Source organism: Calidris pugnax, unplaced genomic scaffold (assembly GCF_001431845.1).
Source record: "Calidris pugnax isolate Ruff unplaced genomic scaffold, ASM143184v1 scaffold150, whole genome shotgun sequence".
Lineage (NCBI taxonomy): Eukaryota > Metazoa > Chordata > Aves > Charadriiformes > Scolopacidae > Calidris > Calidris pugnax.
Genome location: NW_015091300.1, coordinates 539,753 through 559,161, shown reverse-complemented (window position 1 = coordinate 559,161; position 19,409 = coordinate 539,753). Strand labels below are relative to the sequence as shown.

At 46.9% G+C, this 19,409-nt stretch overlaps 1 long non-coding RNA gene across 1 annotated transcript in view; it reads left to right on the top strand.

Moving 5' to 3' along the window:
- Positions 1-17,925, top strand: part of LOC106899120 — a 33,521-nt gene extending 15,596 nt beyond the window's left edge. Inside the window, exons 2-4 of the long non-coding RNA XR_001414021.1 lie at positions 11,329-11,590; positions 12,527-12,659; positions 17,855-17,925. This is a non-coding gene — a long non-coding RNA (uncharacterized LOC106899120). The remainder of the gene's footprint in view (positions 1-11,328; positions 11,591-12,526; positions 12,660-17,854) is intronic.
- The last annotated feature ends 1,484 nt before the right edge of the window (positions 17,926-19,409 follow it).

Genomic DNA, 19,409 nt, shown 5'->3' with positions numbered 1-19,409 from the left:
AGGGGAGTAATCTATGAAGATGGCTCTATAAGCACATTTGCACCCCAGTGACGTTATTACCGCCGTTTTGCCAAAAGCACTTCTTTTATTGAATAAGTTTGTTGTGCTGCCAGGTGTTTGGCTATACTTTATGTGGCTTAAATGAGGTTCCTTGCCAAAGGAGACTTCTGGAGAGCTTTAATTTCATCCAGCCTCTGACTCATTAGCAGCAGTATCTCTTCTTGCCATTTCGATGTCCCAGACAGAGGATGCGAATGAAGATGTCCAGCTCTGGCAGCGCTCACGAGGAGAGGAAAAGGTGGCCCTCACATCTCTGATAATAGCAAAAAACCCCCTTTTTTTTTTTTTTTTTTTTTTTTTTTTTAAAGGGGATATCTTTTGTTTATCAGGTTTGGAGCTGGACCCAGTGAGTCATCTGGAGGTGGTTCACCTCAACGGGCACGGCTGGAGGAAATGATTCACCGTGGCACCCGACGGGTGATGTTGGCTGGGTGTGATAAGCGGAGCGAAACCCCGGTGCGTCGTGGTCTCTGACAATAACAACCATCCCCGGGGTTATCTGGCAGGCAATGCTTTTTCATTTTTTCCCCATGATTCAGGCACAGCGGGACAGCTGAGGAGCTGGGCGCGAAGTGTGCCAAAGAAGGTTTCCTTTGTCATCTTGATAGGTCTTCTTGGGGGCCTGGTGTTTTGAGACATATGCTGGATTCTGATGAAATGTGGCTTTTTCTTCTTTTTTTTTTTTTATCCCTTCTTCCTTGGTTGGGTCAGAAACATTTCTGCCACGCAACGGCAGCGACGGGGGCTGATCTCCCCGACGTGGACCACGTGGCTCCTCTTGGAAATAGTTGGCCAAGGGCAGAGCAGGGCATCGCTCTTCGCCCCCAATTTACCCACCCCAAGGTCAAGGGGGAGGAACAGCCCTCCAAGTGCAGCTGTATCCCACACTGGTCCACCCACTCACGGTGCCTCCCTCCCTGTGTTTATTAGTTCCAACTCGTTAGCGCTCAATTGATACTCAAAGGAGTCTTGCGAGGGCTGTTATCAGCTTCAAGGTGACTTGCAGCTCTTATCACCATCCCCGTTGGACGCTGGATGTGACCCAACTGCTTTATCAAGTCTCATGATGGGGGGGTAGAGGGGGGGGAGAAGAGCAGTCTCGCCTCTGCTGTTTGCAGTAGACAGGAAAATCCTTTATCTGATAACAGGGCTGTTGTGGAATATTAGAAACTAAATTTATCTTGGGCTGGCATCGTTCAAAGCTTTGGGAAAACAGGCAGAGATGAAGTTTTCTTCTCTTTCTCTCTCTCTCTCTTTCTCTCTCTCTCTCTCTCTCTCGTTTGGCACAAGCCCCCCAGGTAAATGTGAAGGATTATACGGGGTGTAAATCCTTGCCATCTGGTTTGGAGGGATTAGGACCACGTTCAGTTTGGGGGCCGGCGTCCCTTGGGTCTTTTTATGCTGGGCTGATGGTAGGAGCTTAAATTAAACGTGGAGATAAATGATGTCCAAAGGATTTGCAGGCGGGCTGCCCGTTCGTTTGGGCAGGTTTGGATGCCTTAGTACATGAAATCCAAATACCTGGCCAATGAAATGCAGATTCCTCTCTAAACCACCCTTTGTTTTTTCCCCACCGCTGTGGAGATAAGGCGACACCTCAGATAAGCCCTGGCCAATGCTCCTCCTTCCTAACCAAAGGAACACCTCTTGGTCTGGCGTTCCCTGGGCTCCCTTTTTTTTCTTCCAGTTCAGCTTTTTGTATGACATTTTCTGGCTGAAAGCTCAATCTGCTGATTTCTTTCCGAGGCTTCGCCCGCTTTCTGCCCCGACGTGCCCCGAAACCACGGCGGGGGCTTCTCTTTGAGGTCACAGAGGTTGATCTGTCTTCTCTCATGGTGCCCACAGCTTTGTTTTGCGTGTATATAGTTGAGGAAGAAAAATCACAGTCACAGAGTTGTCCTTTGGCAGAGCTCAGTGGTGGCACTTTTCTTCAACCTGCTTATTACAGGTGATCCTGGGATGCTGAAACCCAAATTTTCTGGTGTAGATAATAAATCTGTGCAAATAACCTGGTAGTGGCTTTGAGTGGCCTCACCAAGGCTGGGTTGTGGTCCTCTTTCCTGTGGTGTTTATCAGCTCCCTCGAAGAGAAAAGTCTTCCTTTGGAGAGGGAAAAAAAAATAATAAAAAAAATAAAGAAGGACTTTAATCCAAAACTTGGCTTTGAGGTCACAGAGGTTGATCTGTCTTCTCTCATGGTGCCCACAGCTTTGTTTTGCGTGTATATAGTTGAGGAAGAAAAATCACAGTCACAGAGTTGTCCTTTGGCAGAGCTCAGTGGTGGCACTTTTCTTCAACCTGCTTATTACAGGTGATCCTGGGATGCTGAAACCCAAATTTTCTGGTGTAGATAATAAATCTGTGCAAATAACCTGGTAGTGGCTTTGAGCAACCTGACCAAGGCTGGGTTGTGGATGTCCTCTCTCCTGTGGTGTTTATCAACTCCCACGAAAAGTCTTCCTTTGGAGAGGGAGGGGGAAAAAAAAATAAATAAAATTAAATAAAAAAGGGCTTTAATCCAAAACTTGGATTTGGAGCCAGCTTTCAGTTTCTGGCACGTATCTGTCATGTCAGTTAATTAAGTGGTTACATGGAGAGCAGTTCAGAGAACTGCCGTGCTCCCTCTGTGATTAATGGAACGAAGTGGTTTGACTCATTTTACGGGACCCCGTGGATAGGGCAGCGAGGTGCCCGTTTCGTGGCCGTAAATCAGAGCTGGAAAAGAGATGATGTGAGTCCCCTCATCAGAGCTTTACGCGACAAGAGGATGATTTCTGCCTTCTGCAATCCAGCACTCCCAAGAAAAACGTGCCTTCCAACCTGCTGCAGCTGAAGATAGTGGGCCACGTGTGCGAGGACTGGGTAGGTCTTCCTGGCTGGATAAATAAATCAAATTACTGGTGCTGCAAACTCCAACTTTCTTGGCTACGTGGCTGCTGGTAGGAGCTTGTTCCTGAGCCTTCTCAGCTTCAATAGCAAGAAGCTCCTTCTTCTTTTGACACTGCATGAGTCCCTTCTTAATTTTATCCACCAGCAATTTTTTTTCCCCATCCCTGGCACTCTGATAGGATGCAAACCCCTTTTTTTGCCATTGCTAGGCTCAACAAGTAGCATTTTGGAGTTTCCTGTTGCATGATAAAGTAGGTTAGACACTTTTAGAGTTCTCTTTTGCATGATAAAGCAGGGTTTTGCCTTATTTCATAAGCCTGGGAAGCCTTCTCTGCACCTGCACCGGTTGCAATTAAGTTCTCAAGGTGTTGGGGGACCCAAGTTGTGTGGGCTTTTCCAAAGGAGGTTCCTCTCATGCCTTGGTCAGCAAATGGGACCTGGTTTACAAACCAGGTTGGTTCTTCTGAAGTGCTGGGGGTTCATTTTCCGGTCTCTACTTCCAGTGCAGTGGTTGAAGACTGGCAACGGCCACCCCAAAAAGCTGCTGCGGCTTTGAGGAGCAGTGATTGCACCCAATTATGGTCTCTACTTCCAGTGCAGTGGTTGAAGACCGACAACGTCCACCCCAAAAAGCTGCTGTGGCTTTGAGGAGCAGTGATTGCACCCAATTATAACAGCCTGTTGGGGGTGTGTGTGTGTGTCTCTCTGTGTGTGTGTGTGTGTGTGAACCTGCACACCCATTTCCACAGGCAGACCAGGCAGCTGGGCTCGTTGACAGGTCATAATCAATTCCATCAAACCTTTTTAAGCCCCTTAATTCCCCAAAGCGGCGCGACTTCAGTTCATAATCAATTCTTCTAACCCAATAATCGGAGGGGAAATGATTAGAAAGTGACAGCGAGGGATGGAGCTGGAGGAGGAGGAGGAGGAGGGGAGGACGATGGAAAAAAGGGTTCTGCCTCTTAACGTTGTCCTCTCTGGAAGGGATAAGGCTCCCAGCAGGAATGTTGTTGCACAGGGATCAGGAAAGCGCTGGAAGAAATGACTCTGCTGCCAAGGATGCCTCATTTCATTGCAAACAGTCCAAAAATGCCTCGATTTGGTGTTTTAAAGAAAAAATAAAATATGGTATTGCAGGGGTGGGCTGTGATGCCCCAGACTTTCCCCCACCACGGGGAACAGGTCGAGGGCAGGTTCCCAGCAGGTAGAGGAGAGCAGAAGTTCTGCTTCTCAGGGGTATCCATCAACACGTACCCATCAACCGCCGAGGAACCCTCAAACCCTTCCCTTCTGAGGTCCACATGGATCACGCTGACACACCCGACAAGTTCTAAATCAAGCTCCGTTTAACTGGAGGAGCCTCAGGGCTGCGTGGCCACTTCATAAACTTGGATTTCACATCAGGAATTCTCACATTTTGGGGCTGTGGACCTTGCCGTTCAGAGCGATGGGTGAAGTCCAGAGGCTGGTAGTAGATAGTCCCAGAATTAGTTTTGTCTGCAATAATCTTAGTTTTACTGCAACTATTCTCTGGTTCATAAAACTCGTGTCTTCATAAACTTGGATTTCACATCAGGAATTCTCACATTTTGGGGCTGTGGACCTTGCCGTTCAGAGCGATGGGTGAAGTCCAGAGGCTGGTAGTAGATAGTCCCAGAATTAGTTTTGTCCGCAATAATCTTAGTTTTACAGCAACTATTCTCTGGTTCATAAAACCTGTGCACTAGGAAATGTTTCTATAAATTTAGTGAATATTCCCCCCCCCAAGTCTGGGGAAAATACGGAGCCACTTGACATTTTTTTTGCACGTCAACGCGGAAAATCACTAAAATTCAAAGCCTGAAGAAACAAGCAGCCTTTCAAGCCCAGAGAAAATCCTCCCCACATCTATCTTTTTTTCTTCCACTGGTTTTAATTTCAGACACAACCCGCTGTGACCGAGTTGGAGTTTAAACATCAGAAAGAAATATTCTGTCTGAAACAGTCGAGACTGTGCAAAACAAGAGCTCTTTTCTGCGCCTGGCATAAATCCCTCACCCTGGCTGCTGTTTGCTCAGACCTGAGGTCAGATCAGCTTGTTATTTGGAGAAGCCCAAGGTCCTCATCTACTCCTGTGGTTTCTACTCTGCGTAGCTGCTGCATCCCGGGCGTGGGGAGGTCAGAAATTCCCCCCCTGGATTTCCACTCTGCTCATTTATTAACCTGTTGCTCACCTAATCTGCAGATGTGTCTCAAATCTGTCTCTGCTCATTTATTAACCTGTTGCTCACCTGATCTGCAGATGTGTCTCAAATCTGTTAGATAGAATCATGGAATCGTTCAGGTTGGAAGAGACCCTTGGGATCATCGAGTCCAACCATCTACCCTCCTCTACAAAGTCCTCCCCTACAGCATATCCCTAAGTACCACACCTAAACACCCCTTAAGCACATCCAGGGATGGGGACTCCACCACCTCCCTGGGCAGCCTATTCCGATCCAAAATTCCTTCCTAATGTTCAGTCTAAACCTCCCCTGTTGGAGCTTGAAGCCATAAATATGGATGTTGGGCAGTTGACTCCACGCTACGCTTCCCAATTAGCGCTGATGGGACTCGTACATCCAGCAGATCCACAGGTTAGGAAGGTTCTGACCATCCAAGTTTGTTCCTGCATCCTGTAGGCTCTTCTTTTTTTTTGAAATAGAGAGAGAAGTGCTGATGTAACTGTGGTTTTGGAGGTTAGATTCGTGGTGACAGAAGTAGATGGAACTCTAGCAGGTGGGAGCACTGACTCAACGTGCTCTGTCAAGGGCTGGGCTTGGCTTCTGCTCCCTCGTTTGGCACTTAATTAAAACTGGAGGTTATACAGGGGGCCTGAAACCACAGATATCCTGCAGCCCTTAGGAGAGGTACGGCTGTATAATTGGAGCCGTGTTGAGGATGGAAATGCTGAGCTGCAGCTGTGGTCCAGCCTCTGGATTTGGGCAAAGCAGCCTTCTGCAGCTTCATCCCTTCGAAAACCGAGCTGTGCACCCTCTACTGATACCACCTTCTGCTGTCTGAGGGGAGACAGATTCTAGGGTAAGAGGGAACCAAGCCTTAAAAGTCATAAAAACACCTGCAACCAGCCCAGGAAACTACAGGTGGCATCTCCAGAGGGTTGGGTTGCTACTGCTTCAAGGACCACCGGGCTCGTGATGGCTCCTGCAGCACAGTTGAGCCCTCGTGGGATGGAACTAAACATCTCCTGGTCTCGCTCAGATGACAGATTGGCTCCTCATCCCCATGAGGAGCACACTAGATTAATGAAAACCTAAGCAAGACCTTCAGTGGTGGCTCACAGGTGTCGTTAACCACAACTGGGTGTTTCTCCTGGACCCCAAATGCCGCGTGGCATCATCAACAAGATCACTTGGGTTTTTACCTCTTGCTTGACCCAGGAGCAGCCGACGTGTAGAACTGATGTCAAACCATTCATTACGGCAAGAAAACATCAATTAGTTATCAGCCACGCTGCATTCATTATTGTTTCTAAAATTAGCATAAATGATCAATCAAGGTTATATGCGTAACGAGCAGCAGCAATACCTGAGTTGTGGAGTGTGTGGAAAGAAGAAAGGTGACAAGCAGAAATAGCTTTCCTCTGGGAGAAAATATTAGGCTCGCAGCAATAATTTGCTGCCTTCCCTTGTTTGAATACAGATTTGAATTTTACACCAAAACACTATTAAGAGCCACAGGGAAATGAAGTTTCTATTTTTCGCTCGGCGTTTCCAAAATAAAGGTGCTAATTTTCTTTACAAGGTCCTACTTTGGTCATATAACGTGACTGGGCTCAGGAAAAGTAGTGTGAATGTGCTGGGTTTTGCTCAAGAATGAAAAATGTGTAGCTACACATGGAAATTATTTCAAATAAATCTGTAGCTGATTAAGTGGCGTGGTACCAAAGGAAGAAGTTCTTCTTTGGAGTGTCTGCTCTTGGAAAACTCAAAGGTTTAGCTTGAGACCTTGGGTTTTCTTTGCCCTTGGGAGAGGATTATTTACTTTTAGGACAAAGCAAAGCTCATTTTGACTTTTGTTTGGGAACCTGCATGGAGATGGTTAGAGGCAAGAAGGTGTTTCCTTTGCTGTGTTTCTATTACTTTTGATTTCCAGGGGATGGGGGACGCGTGGAGACCCCAAAAGAGGTGGTGAGGATGGTCAGGAGTTAATGACTGTGAGGAGGGGCTGAGGGCTCTTGTAGGGTGGCGAAGAGGGAGCTAAGGGTAAACCCACGGTGGCCCACCAGCTCTTGAAGAGCAGTTATGGAACTGATGGAGACAAGCTCTTTTTGGTGGTGTGGGATACAAAAGAAAGGCCACAAATTACGACTTGGGAACTTGAGCTCAGGTACTGAAAAATGCTTCTTGATGAGGAGGGTGACACAGACCCAAAGAGGTGGCATCTCTGTCCTTGGGGGGTTCCAGGGACTGCTCAGCAAAGCTCCAGCTGATGGCCCTGTTGCTGCCAAGAGCTCTGCATGGAGCAGGAGCTGGGAAAAGAGACCTCCAGAGTTCCCTTCCAAATGGTATTTCTGTAATAATAATCTGGAGAAAAGCAGATTTAGATTAGACATTAGGAATAAGTTCTTTCCTGTGAGGGTGGTGGAGCACTGGAACAGGTTGCCCAGGGAGGTGGTTGAGGCCCCTTCCCTGGAGATATTCAAGGTGAGGCTCGACGAGGCCCTGGGCAACCTGGTCTAGTTGGGGGTGTCCCTGCTGACTGCGGGGGGGTCAGATTAGATGACCTTGAAGGTCTCTTCCAACCCAGATGATTCTATGATTCTATAATCCTTGGATTTGCGTGTTGCTGGGATCCAGCAGCCTCAGCCTCAGGGAAGTGTAGCTTAGAAGACACGGTGATCGTTCCTGGCTCATGGCTGGGCAAGGCAATGACTTGGGGATGTCAGATCCCTTCCAACCATGAAGATGCTGTGATTCTGTTAGAACAAGGTGCAGAATTCAAGCATAATTCCAAACCATCAGAAAAATGGAGTAAAACTGTTTCCTGTTGTTCTGTTTTGGAAGCTGTGATGATCCATCCTGGGGTCAGGGTTGTGGAGCATCCTGGTTCCTGAGGGATTTGAGGACAGCAGGTGCAGCCCTGCAGGGGATGCTCGTACCTGGCGATGAATAAAAGACAGAGCTGGGACCACATGTTGCCTCTGATACTGCAGGTCATGGAATCCTCCCTGGAGCAGCTGGAGCAAAGCAGGGCTCTTTGTTTGTAGCTCCTCGCTGGAGCTCTGCTCCAGGGACACCTTGGGAGCTCTGCCCTCTCCAGCTCATCTGTGTGCAACCAGGGAAGATGTGTTTGTGTTTGAAGGCTCTTGTCAGGGTTTTGAGGGGGGAAAAAACAAACTGAAGTTCTGCGTCTCCTAATGTATGGCCTCCCTCTCTGCCTCCCACTGGCAGAGGGAAGAGGAGAAAGGTGGAAGAAAGAAGGGATTTTTCATGTGTGTCATAGAATGGTTTGGGTTGCAAGGGACCTTAAGGACCATCTAGTTCTAACCCCCTGCCCTGGGCAGGGACACCTCCCACCAGACCAGGTTGCTCCAAGCCCCCTCCAACCTGCCCTTGAACCCCTCCAGGGATGGGGCAGCCACAGCTTCTCTGGCCAACCTGGGCCAGGCTCTCACCACCTCCCACATCTCATCTCCATCTCCCCACATCTCATCTCCATCTCCCCTCTTTCAGTGTCAAACCCTTCCCCCTTGTCCTATGGCTCCCCTCCCTGATCCAGAGTCCCTCCCCATCTCTCCTGGAGCCCCTTGAGGGACTGGAAGGGGCTCTAAGGTCTCCCTTGGAGCCTTCTTTTCTCCAGGCTGGACCCCCCCAACTCTCTTAGCCTGTCCTCACAGCAGAGGGGTCCACCCATGGATCATCTCCGTGGCCTCCTCTGGTCCAGTTTCAACAGGTCCATGTCCTTCTCCTGTTGGTGGCCCCAGAGCTGGAGGCAGCACTGAGTGAGGGATCTCCCCAGAGCGGAGCAGAGGGGCAGAACCCCCCCTCCCTTGCCCTGCTGGCCACGCTGGGGGGGCTTTCTGGGCTTCCAGCTCATGTTGAGCTTCTCATCCACCAACACCCCCAAGTCTTTCTTCTCCAGGCTGCTCTCCAGCCATTCTCCACCCAGCCTGGATTTGTGCTTGGGATCGCCCAAACCCACATGCAGGAAGGGTATATGGTGGCCGCTCTCCTACATTAACACCACAGCCTGGTCTCAGCATTGAATTTAATTGTAAGCCCTTCAATTAAAACAAACAATATCCAACCCCCAAACCAAACCAACAACCGCAACCGTTGAATTTGAACAGCTACACTTTCATCAGAGCAATGAGTTCCCTTCTAATTGCATCCCTTCAGAAAAAAAACATTGGCAGGATGGGACCCAATACCAGAAAAAACCCTACTTTTAAATCCCTGGAAAAGGCTTGAAGTTGTTTCATTTCATTTGTTGAGAATCAAGGGATTGTTTGCTTGTAATACAATTTATGATAGTCTTAAATATTCTCATTATATCCTTACCTTTAAGTGCAGCACAGGTTCTGTAAATGTCATTGTTACTTAGCAACCTTGACTCGTTTTTGCAACACTTTTTGATTGGGGGAGTATAAAGAAGATATAAACACGAGGGGTGTTTTTTCATAAACAAAGAGCGAAGCGTGTATTTCACAATTTAATTTTAGATTAAAGGGGGAAACAACGATCACAACCGCGGCAAAATTCTCCAGGAAAGGGATGGCAGAAATGAGCGTTTTTTCGACTCGCGAATCTGAAATGAACTGTAGCTGCAAGATTAACTGGGCAGGGATGGTTGTATTTAAAATGGTGATATCCATCAGGCAAAATGACATCTCCTTTTCGTTTGGTGGCTGCCTGTGTCACAGCGGGCAGGCTTATCGGGTCGGGAGGAATAGGACGTGCGCGATGCTGATGCGTGTCGCACAGAATGGCAATCCCAGTTACAGAAATTTGAGTATTCAGGCAAAAAATGGGACCAAAAGTGAGGATATTGGGCTTCGTGGAGGCTGTAATAAGAAAAGGGGGGGTTTAATATTAACGCTGGGTGAGATGATTTTAAAGGGGATTATTCCCTTGATATAGAGTCATAGAGTCATAGAGTCATAGAATGGTCTAGGTTGGAAGAGACCCTTGGGATCATCGAGTCCAACCATCTACCCTACTCTACAAAGTTCTTCCCTACACCATGTCCCTCAGCACCACATCTAAACGTCCCTTAAACACATCCAGGGATGGTGACTCAACCACCTCCCTGGGCAGCCTATTCCAGTGTCTGACCACTGTTTCTGTGAAAAATTCCTTCCTAATGTTCAGTCTAAACCCACCCTGTTGGAGCTTGAAGCCATTCCCTCTCGTTCTGTCATTAATTACCTGTGAGAAGAGACCAGCCCCAACCTCTCTACAGTGTCCTTTCCAGTAGTTGTAGAGAGTGATGAGGTCTCCCCTCAGCCTCCTCTTCCTCATACTAAACAGTCCCAGCTCCTTGGAAGGGACCTTTAAGATCATTGAGAGCAACCATCAACCTAATTCTGATGAAAACCATCACTAACCCATGTCTCTAAGCACTATGTCCACCATCTTTTAAATATCTCCAGGGATGGTGAGTTTCCAGCAAAGAATTTTCTTCGTGTCAGTATAGAAAACCTCTCTCAAGAGAGTCACTAACCAGATGGCTGGGGCCATTTTCTTCGATATAAGAGAGATCATGATAGGATCTGGAGGGTCAAGTTGCCACCCTTGACCTTGAGGATGGCAGAGCCCCAGAAGAGGCTGCCCAGAGAGGTGGTGGAGTCTCCTTCTCTGAAGACATTCAAACCCCACCTGGACAAGTTCCTCTGCAACCTGCTATAGGTCGACCTGCTTTGGCAGGGGGGTTGGAGTAGATGATCTCCAGAGGTCCCTTCCAACCCCATGTGATTCTGTGGATAAAGGTATAACAGAGATTCATCTTTATGTCCCATCACTCCATTCCTCTGGGGTGTAAAAAACCAACCATCTGAAAAAAAAACCCACCCCAAAACTCAAAGCTTTGGAAATTCTTGCTGAACAGGATACGTTGATTTCCCATGGAAATCATCGTAATTTGATCCATTCCTCTGGGGTGTAAAAAACCAACCAACAAAAAAAAAACAAAAAACACCCCAAAACTCAAAGCTTTAGAAATTCTTGCTGAATAGGATACATTGATTTCCCATGGAAATCATCATAATTTGGTGATAATTGTCATAATAATGATTCTATGTTGATTTAGAAAATCAATTATGATTCTATGTTGATTTTAGAAAATTTTTGTGTGTCCGTTTGTCTCTCCACCCCTAATAGCTTTTTCTCCTGGTTGGTAGGAACGCTCGGATGAAGGAGAAGAGCCCAAGCGTGTCCGTAGGAGGAAGATGACTTAAGCCTTCAGCCCTTATCTGCAACCAGCGAGAGCGTGAAGAGGAAAGCTGCTCGGAATGAAAAGCTCCAAGAAAACAGGCTTCACGTATTTCATGGCTCACGGAATTATGTGTTTTCAAACTTTGGGTTTTTTTTTCTTCTGCCTGAACAGAATTCTTGGGTTTTCAGCCAACTTTAATGAAAGCAGAGGAAAGAAGCGCCGTAAAAGTAAGGTTCTTTGTCAAATGTACCGTTAACGCTCTTATTGACTCCAGCACAGACCTTGGTAGCACTTTATACCCATCTTTTCTTTCTGGTGGAAAAAGGGTCTATTTTCTGAGGGGGAAAAAACCAAACCAACCCATCTCCCCTTCCCGTAATCAATACGGTGAAAAAAGTTTTGTCTACTGTCAAGTGCTCCTCACCTTCCTGGAAATGTCTAACAAGCTTTTTTAACTCTGAAAAGACAAACAAAACACCATTTTTTCTTCTTTTTCTTCTTTTTCTTCTTTTTTCTTCTTTTTCTTCTTTTTCATCACTTATTGATTTTTTTGCAAGTGGTTCTTTCCACGTCATTTGTGTTTTTGAGGAGGGTGTGATTGGGATGGTTGCAAGAATTTGAAAAGTTGGATGAAAATAGGAAACTGTTACCATTTTTTTTTCTCCCAATTTTAACCCCATGAGGATTGTCCACTCAGAACCACAGGCTTTGCTATTGGCTAATTAATAGGCTGTGATTCCATAATTACATCCATTCTATAAGTTTGTGGTCCAGCAGGGTGATATGGGAGATATAATTTGGTCCTTATAGTTAAAGAATAAATGTAGAGAATCTACGTCCAGCTCCTAATCAGTGTCTAAATGGCTATTTCTACGACTTATCTCTTCATTTGTGTCCCTGGTTCTAATCCTTTCCCTTCCAGTCTCTCCAGAAGCTGCTCTTTCCTCTCCTGAATCGGTTCATTTAAAAAAAATATTATAAAATAATACAACAGCTTTCCAGTTGGGCCAATATTTTTCTGGATTATAGTATAAAATTCTATTTTAGCACTTCCAGTGTTATTTTCTGCCCTGTTTTTTTGTCCTAGTGCTTTACCTGCCTGTACACGCCACAGATTTTCACCGAGTTGTGTTGTGTTTTGTTATTTGTTTGCTTTTTTTTAGGTGGAATAATGGCTATATTCTACTCAGCATTCGGCAAGATGTTTGGATAGTATGGGTCAGGTCTTCCAGTGCCCGGTGTATTTGCCAAAAATTCCCAAATCTTCATCTGCATTTACGTGATTCTTTCACCGAGGTCCGTCTAATTATTTCGTTTTCTTGTAGATAATTGAAATACTTGGGGTCAACTGTAGTTCTTGCCATTTTATTGTTTATTTCTCGTCCTGAATAATGAAAAATTAAAAAAAAACCACAAAAAACCCCCATATAACGATGCACGAGCAACCACACCGACAGAATTTACTTAGATTTTCATAATATCGCCGTTCCACAGTCTATTTCAATCAAACCCAACGACACACAGCACCAGTTGAGTCAGTATTAGATTACAATTTATTTATTGAATAGAGGAAAATTGCTGTGATAGGGAAATTCTTATCTAAAGAAAATGTTTCTCCTGGAATTGTGCTGAAATGGGTTCTTGATAATGTGCTCCTAAATAACCGTCATTGATCATCCATAGGAAAATGCAGATTTTTGAGCAACCTGGTTTGGTGGGAGGTGTCCCTGCCCATGGCAGAGGGGTTGGAACAAGATGATCTTTAAGGTCCTTCCCAACCCAAACCATTCTTCGATGCTACTTTGCTCTGCATAAAGTGTGTGGGTTCTGCCAGAGCTGGTGGAATGGTAAAAAGGATGACTGAGATATGGATGGAGGTGGAATTTGGGGTGGCAGAGGTGTCTCAGCAGCCCTGGATATGCATTCGTGGGGATCTGAGGTTCTTCTGGCAGTTCTTGAGGACAAATACTAGAGCAACAGCCTTCCAGGAGTGTCACCAACGGAGGTGGCTCTGTCTTGGCACTGGGAGGTGTTCCAGATGGTTCCTTCTGGAAATTAATGATCTCTGGGAGGTGTCCCTGCCCATGGCAGAGGGGTTGGAACAAGATGATCTTTAAGGTCCTTCCCAACCCAAACCATTCTTCGATGCTACTTTGCTCTGCATAAAGCGTGTGGGTTCTACCAGAGCTGGTGGAATGGTAAAAAAGGATGACTGAGATATGGATGGAGGTGGAATTTGGGGTGGCAGAGGTGTCTCAGCAGCCCTGGATATGCATTCGTGGGGATCTGAGGTTCTTCTGGCAGTTCTTGAGGACAAAATACTAGAGCAGCAGCCTTCCAGGAGTGTCACCAGTAGAGCTGGTTCTGCTTTGGCACCGGGGGGTGTTCCAGATGGTTCCTTCTGGAAATTAATGATCTCTGGGAGGTGTCCCTGCCCATGGCAGAAGGGTTGGAACAAGATGATCTTTAAGGTCCTTCCCAACCCAAACCATTCTTTGATGCTACGTTGTTCTGCGTAAAGTGTGTGGGTTCTGCCAGAGCTGGTGGAATGGTAAAAAAGGATGACTGAGATATGGATGGAGGTGGAATTTGGGGTGGCAGAGGTGTCTCAGCAGCCCTGGATATGCATTCGTGGGGATCTGAGGTTCTTCTGGCAGTTCTTGAGGACAAATACTAGAGCAACAGCCTTCCAGGAGTGTCACCAACGGAGGTGGCTCTGTCTTGGCACTGGGAGGTGTTCCAGATGGTTCCTTCTGGAAATTAATGATCTCTGGGAGGTGTCCCTGCCCATGGCAGAGGGGTTGGAACAAGATGATCTTTAAGGTCCTTCCCAACCCAAACCATTCTTCGATGCTACGTTGCTCTGCATAAAGCGTGTGGGTTCTACCAGAGCTGGTGGAATGGTAAAAAAGGATGACTGAGATATGGATGGAGGTGGAATTTGGGGTGGCAGAGGTGTCTCAGCAGCCCTGGATATGCATTCGTGGGGATCTGAGGTTCTTCTGGCAGTTCTTGAGGACAAAATACTAGAGCAGCAGCCTTCCAGGAGTGTCACCAGTAGAGCTGGTTCTGCTTTGGCACCGGGGGGTGTTCCAGATGGTTCCTTCTGGAAATTAATGATCTCTGGGAGGTGTCCCTGCCCATGGCAGAAGGGTTGGAACAAGATGATCTTTAAGGTCCTTCCCAACCCAAACCATTCTTTGATGCTACGTTGTTCTGCGTAAAGTGTGTGGGTTCTGCCAGAGCTGGTGGAATGGTAAAAAAGGATGACTGAGATATGGATGGAGGTGGAATTTGGGGTGGCAGAGGTGTCTCAGCAGCCCTGGATATGCATTTGTGGGGATCTGAGGTTCTTCTGGCAGTTCTTGAGGACAAATACTAGAGCAACAGCCTTCCAGGAGTGTCACCAACGGAGGTGGCTCTGTCTTGGCACTGGGAGGTGTTCCAGATGGTTCCTTCTGGAAATTAATGATCTCTGGGAGGTGTCCCTGCCCATGGCAGAGGGGTTGGAACAAGATGATCTTTAAGGTCCTTCCCAACCCAAACCAATCTTCGATGCTACTTTGCTCTGCATAAAGCGTGTGGGTTCTACCAGAGCTGGTGGAATGGTAAAAAAGGATGACTGAGATATGGATGGAGGTGGAATTTGGGGTGGCAGAGGTGTCTCAGCAGCCCTGGATATGCATTCGTGGGGATCTGAGGTTCTTCTGGCAGTTCTTGAGGACAAAATACTAGAGCAGCAGCCTTCCAGGAGTGTCACCAGTAGAGCTGGTTGTGCTTTGGCACCGGGGGGTGTTCCAGATGGTTCCTTCTGGAAATTAATGATCTATAGGAGGTGTCCCTGCCCATGGCAGGGGGTTGGAACAGGATGATCTTTAAGGTCCTTCCCAACCCAAACCATTCTTCGATGCCACACACTACGTAAAGTGTGTGGGTTCTACCAGAGCTGGTGGAATGGTAAAAAAGGATGACTGAGATATGGATGGAGGTGGAATTTGGGGTGGCAGAGGTGTCTCAGCAGCCCTGGATATGCATTCGTGGGGATCTGAGGTTCTTCTGGCAGTTCTTGAGGACAAAATACTAGAGCAGCAGCCTTCCAGGAGTGTCACCAGTAGAGCTGGTTGTGCTTTGGCACCGGGGGGTGTTCCAGATGGTTCCTTCTGGAAATTAATGATCTCTGGGAGGTGTCCCTGCCCATGGCAGGAGGGTTGGAACAAGATGATCTTTAAGGTCCTTCCCAACCCAAACCATTCTTTGATGCTACGTTGTTCTGCGTAAAGTGTGTGGGTTCTGCCAGAGCTGGTGGAATGGTAAAAAAGGATGACTGAGATATGGATGGAGGTGGAATTTGGGGTGGCAGAGGTGTCTCAGCAGCCCTGGATATGCATTTGTGGGGATCTGAGGTTCTTCTGGCAGTTCTTGAGGACAAATACTAGAGCAACAGCCTTCCAGGAGTGTCACCAACGGAGGTGGCTCTGTCTTGGCACTGGGAGGTGTTCCAGATGGTTCCTTCTGGAAATTAATGATCTCTGGGAGGTGTCCCTGCCCATGGCAGAGGGGTTGGAACAAGATGATCTTTAAGGTCCTTCCCAACCCAAACCATTCTTCGATGCTACGTTGCTCTGCATAAAGCGTGTGGGTTCTACCAGAGCTGGTGGAATGGTAAAAAAGGATGACTGAGATATGGATGGAGGTGGAATTTGGGGTGGCAGAGGTGTCTCAGCAGCCCTGGATATGCATTCGTGGGGATCTGAGGTTCTTCTGGCAGTTCTTGAGGACAAAATACTAGAGCAGCAGCCTTCCAGGAGTGTCACCAGTAGAGCTGGTTGTGCTTTGGCACCGGGGGGTGTTCCAGATGGTTCCTTCTGGAAATTAATGATCCCTGGGAGGTGTCCCTGCCCATGGCAGGAGGGTTGGAACTAGATGATCATTAAGGTCCCTTCCAACCTAAACCATTCTATGATTTTTCTCTTGATTTTCCTGGGGAGTATTTCCAGGTGACTCTTTCTCCTGTTCTTATTCACCTTCAGACCCATGACTGAGAGGAAATAACCATTCTGATTTTCACCATGCAAATACAAACGAACACACACACAAAAATATATAATTTATATATGTGTATACACATACGTGTATACACAAGAACACCTGCAAAACAATATTTCCCAAAGCAAAGGTTTAATTTTTTTTTTTTGGAATCTGGCTTTTCTAATAGATTTTTTTTTCCCCTTTAGAAAATATCAGGCCAGTTCTGCTGGCAGCTTTTGGTTAGATTAAAAAATTGAACGTGTACTCATACTCCTTGGTTTCTGTCTTTTTGCTAGTTTCTATGACAATACTTTACCTTTCGCCCCGTGTCTACTTAGCTCCCTTAATAACATCTCATGAGGGAGTTGTCAAAGGTTTTCTGAAAGTCCGTGTAAACCATCTGTCCTGTTTACAGAAAGAGAGCTGAGAAGGGAAAAAAAAAGAAGAAAATGCAGAAAGGATAAATTGGTTGCTCAAAGCCAAGCAGCAGGTTGGTTTCGGAGAATTGGGGAAGGAGCCCTGGAGCTTGGCTCCTCTTCAGCTGCTCGTGGCACTAGATGCCACCTTCCCTGAAGAAACAGGAGTGCTCTAAAGCAAACAAATGCAGGGAAAAAGGAGAAGGGGGTGGGAGATAAATAAGTTGGCTCATTAGTTCCTGCATCAGCGATGGCCAAGCTGCTTTGGAACCCGCTTCCCGAAAACAAATCTGCCTTTAATAAGGGATCTGCAGGTAAGTATATCATTAGAGTCGGATTAGCAGGAGTTTAATGGGCCATGAGTTTCCCTGTGTGCCATGTGTTGGTTTACACAGAGACAGAAAATGCCATGAGGAGCAGGAGAGGCAAAGGGAAGGGTGGTGGTGGAGTTGAGGTGCTACTGGGGACTTGCTGGAGAAACCGGCAGCGCCCCGCAACGACAGAGGGGATGGACAAGGCCTCAGGTGCATGGCAAAGAGCAAAAGAAACAGCTTTGATCTCTGGGATTACTTTCCTATGAAGACAGGCTGAGAGAGTTGGGGGGTTCAGCCTGGAGAAGAGAAGGCTCCAGGGAGACCTTCAAGCCCCTTCCAGTCCCTCAAGGGGCTCCACAAGAGATGGGGAGGGACTCTTGATCGGGGAGGGGAGCCCTAGGAGGAGGGGGAAGGGTTTGAAACTGAAAGAGGGGAGATGGAGATGAGATGTGGGGAAGAACTTCTTTGGTGTGAGGGTGGTGAGAGCCTGGCCCAGGTTGCCCAGAGAAGCTTTGGCTGCCCCATCCCTGGAGGGGTTCAAGGCCAGGTTGGACGGGGCTTGGAGCAACCTGGTGTGGTGGGAGGTGTCCCTGATCCAACCAGGGGGTTGGATCTTGGGGACCTTTAAGGTCCCTTCCAACCCAAACCATTCTATGACTCTATAGTATCTAACCAGCAGCAGACTGGGTGGCTCTACTTATCTTTTCACATCTATATTTTACTTTTCATACAGGTTAACCCATTGGGTTTTGGATGGAAAAACTCCAGGAACCTCCCCAGACAGACGCAGGAGGCTGCAGGACAAGCTGAAGAGAGAAGACAACCTGGCCACTAGTAAATGAACCTCATGTAATTCGTGGCTGAACACATTTCTGCCTGGCTTTTGATGTTTTCAAGCTGTGGGGAATACAAGAGCTTTCCGTAAAATATGTCAACAATCACAAAAAAAACCCCCATTAACTATCACATATGTGATTTTTAAAAAAAAAAATCTGAGCTTTTGGAGTCAAGCGATTGCACGAGACTCTTGTTATTAAAAAGTGTTATTAAAAGTGTTTCCAGTCATGAAGAAAAGGGGAAATGGCCTCAAAGCATGAACTCCAGAAGGTCACACACCGGAGCGCAGTTCCTTCAGTCCTCGAGGTTGGTGAGGGTCTGTGGGGGTGGCTGTGCTGCAGTGTGAGATGACTGTGCTATAATGCAGAGGTGGTGTGAAAATCAATTAAAACTCATTAAACGTTTTAAAAAAAAAGAAAAAACCACTTGGAGAGGAATGCAAGATAAAAATGTATCTTCAGACTATCGTACTATATAATCCTCTCCTTCTCCTGGCAGAAATACACGAGTCTAAATAGACAGATTCACTTCCTCTGATCTGATCAAAGCCCTTTTTCTCCCTTGAATGGAGTAAGAAAAAGGCACCGAGAGAGACACCGGAGCATTTCTCACTGTTGGAGAAGAGCAGAAAAGCAAACAGGAGGTAGCTTCCACCTCCTCCTGGTTATTGTGCCTCTCTCGGGGAAGAAGAAGGATCAATTTTAACCTTTTTGGCTTGCCTTGTCCTCCCAGGTCTAAAGGAACAACTCGTTGTGTGGCCAGATTTCTGCCCTCTGAAGATGGTACTGGCTCTTTCAAAAAGGCAAGGCCTGGCAGCAACGGTCTTCGATAGTCCCATGACCAGCTCATTCCCTGGCCAGAAGGTAAATATCGGCTTCTGTCTGGTTTGGAAGATGAATTTTAACTTCCTCTTATTTCCCAGAAGAGTATCTCAAATGCCAGGTCATTTTTTATTAAGTTTCCATCCTCCTTGACTAGTGAAATCGTTTCAGATTTTCAGAGCAATGGAACATTCCCCAGTCCAGACACGAGACTCGATGTGTGTTGTTTTTTAAGAGCAATCTCAAGACCAAATTTTCCAGCTGCCCAAACTGTTTCTCCTCAGGAGGCTTGGTGGGAGCTGGATTTAGGATAAACCACTGGTGGCCCAGGAAATAGGATGGATAAGAGGTTTGGGGATCACCTTCCTAAAGGGCAGAGAGGTCCTACCATGCTCCATCTGCCCTGAAGCACCGTTGCGTGAGCAATACCACGTAGACGAGATGATCTGAAGCTATTCCTGACCTGGTCTGCTATAAGTTGACATGGAGTTTGTCACCTGAAGTCAGCCTGATGTCATCCTAAGAGGCAGCACTGCCCCATGGACCCTTCAGACCATTCTGAAAGGGTCTACACCAAGGTCTACACTGGTCTTTCAGCCTGTTATGGTTTGAGGAACCCTCAAAAGTTTA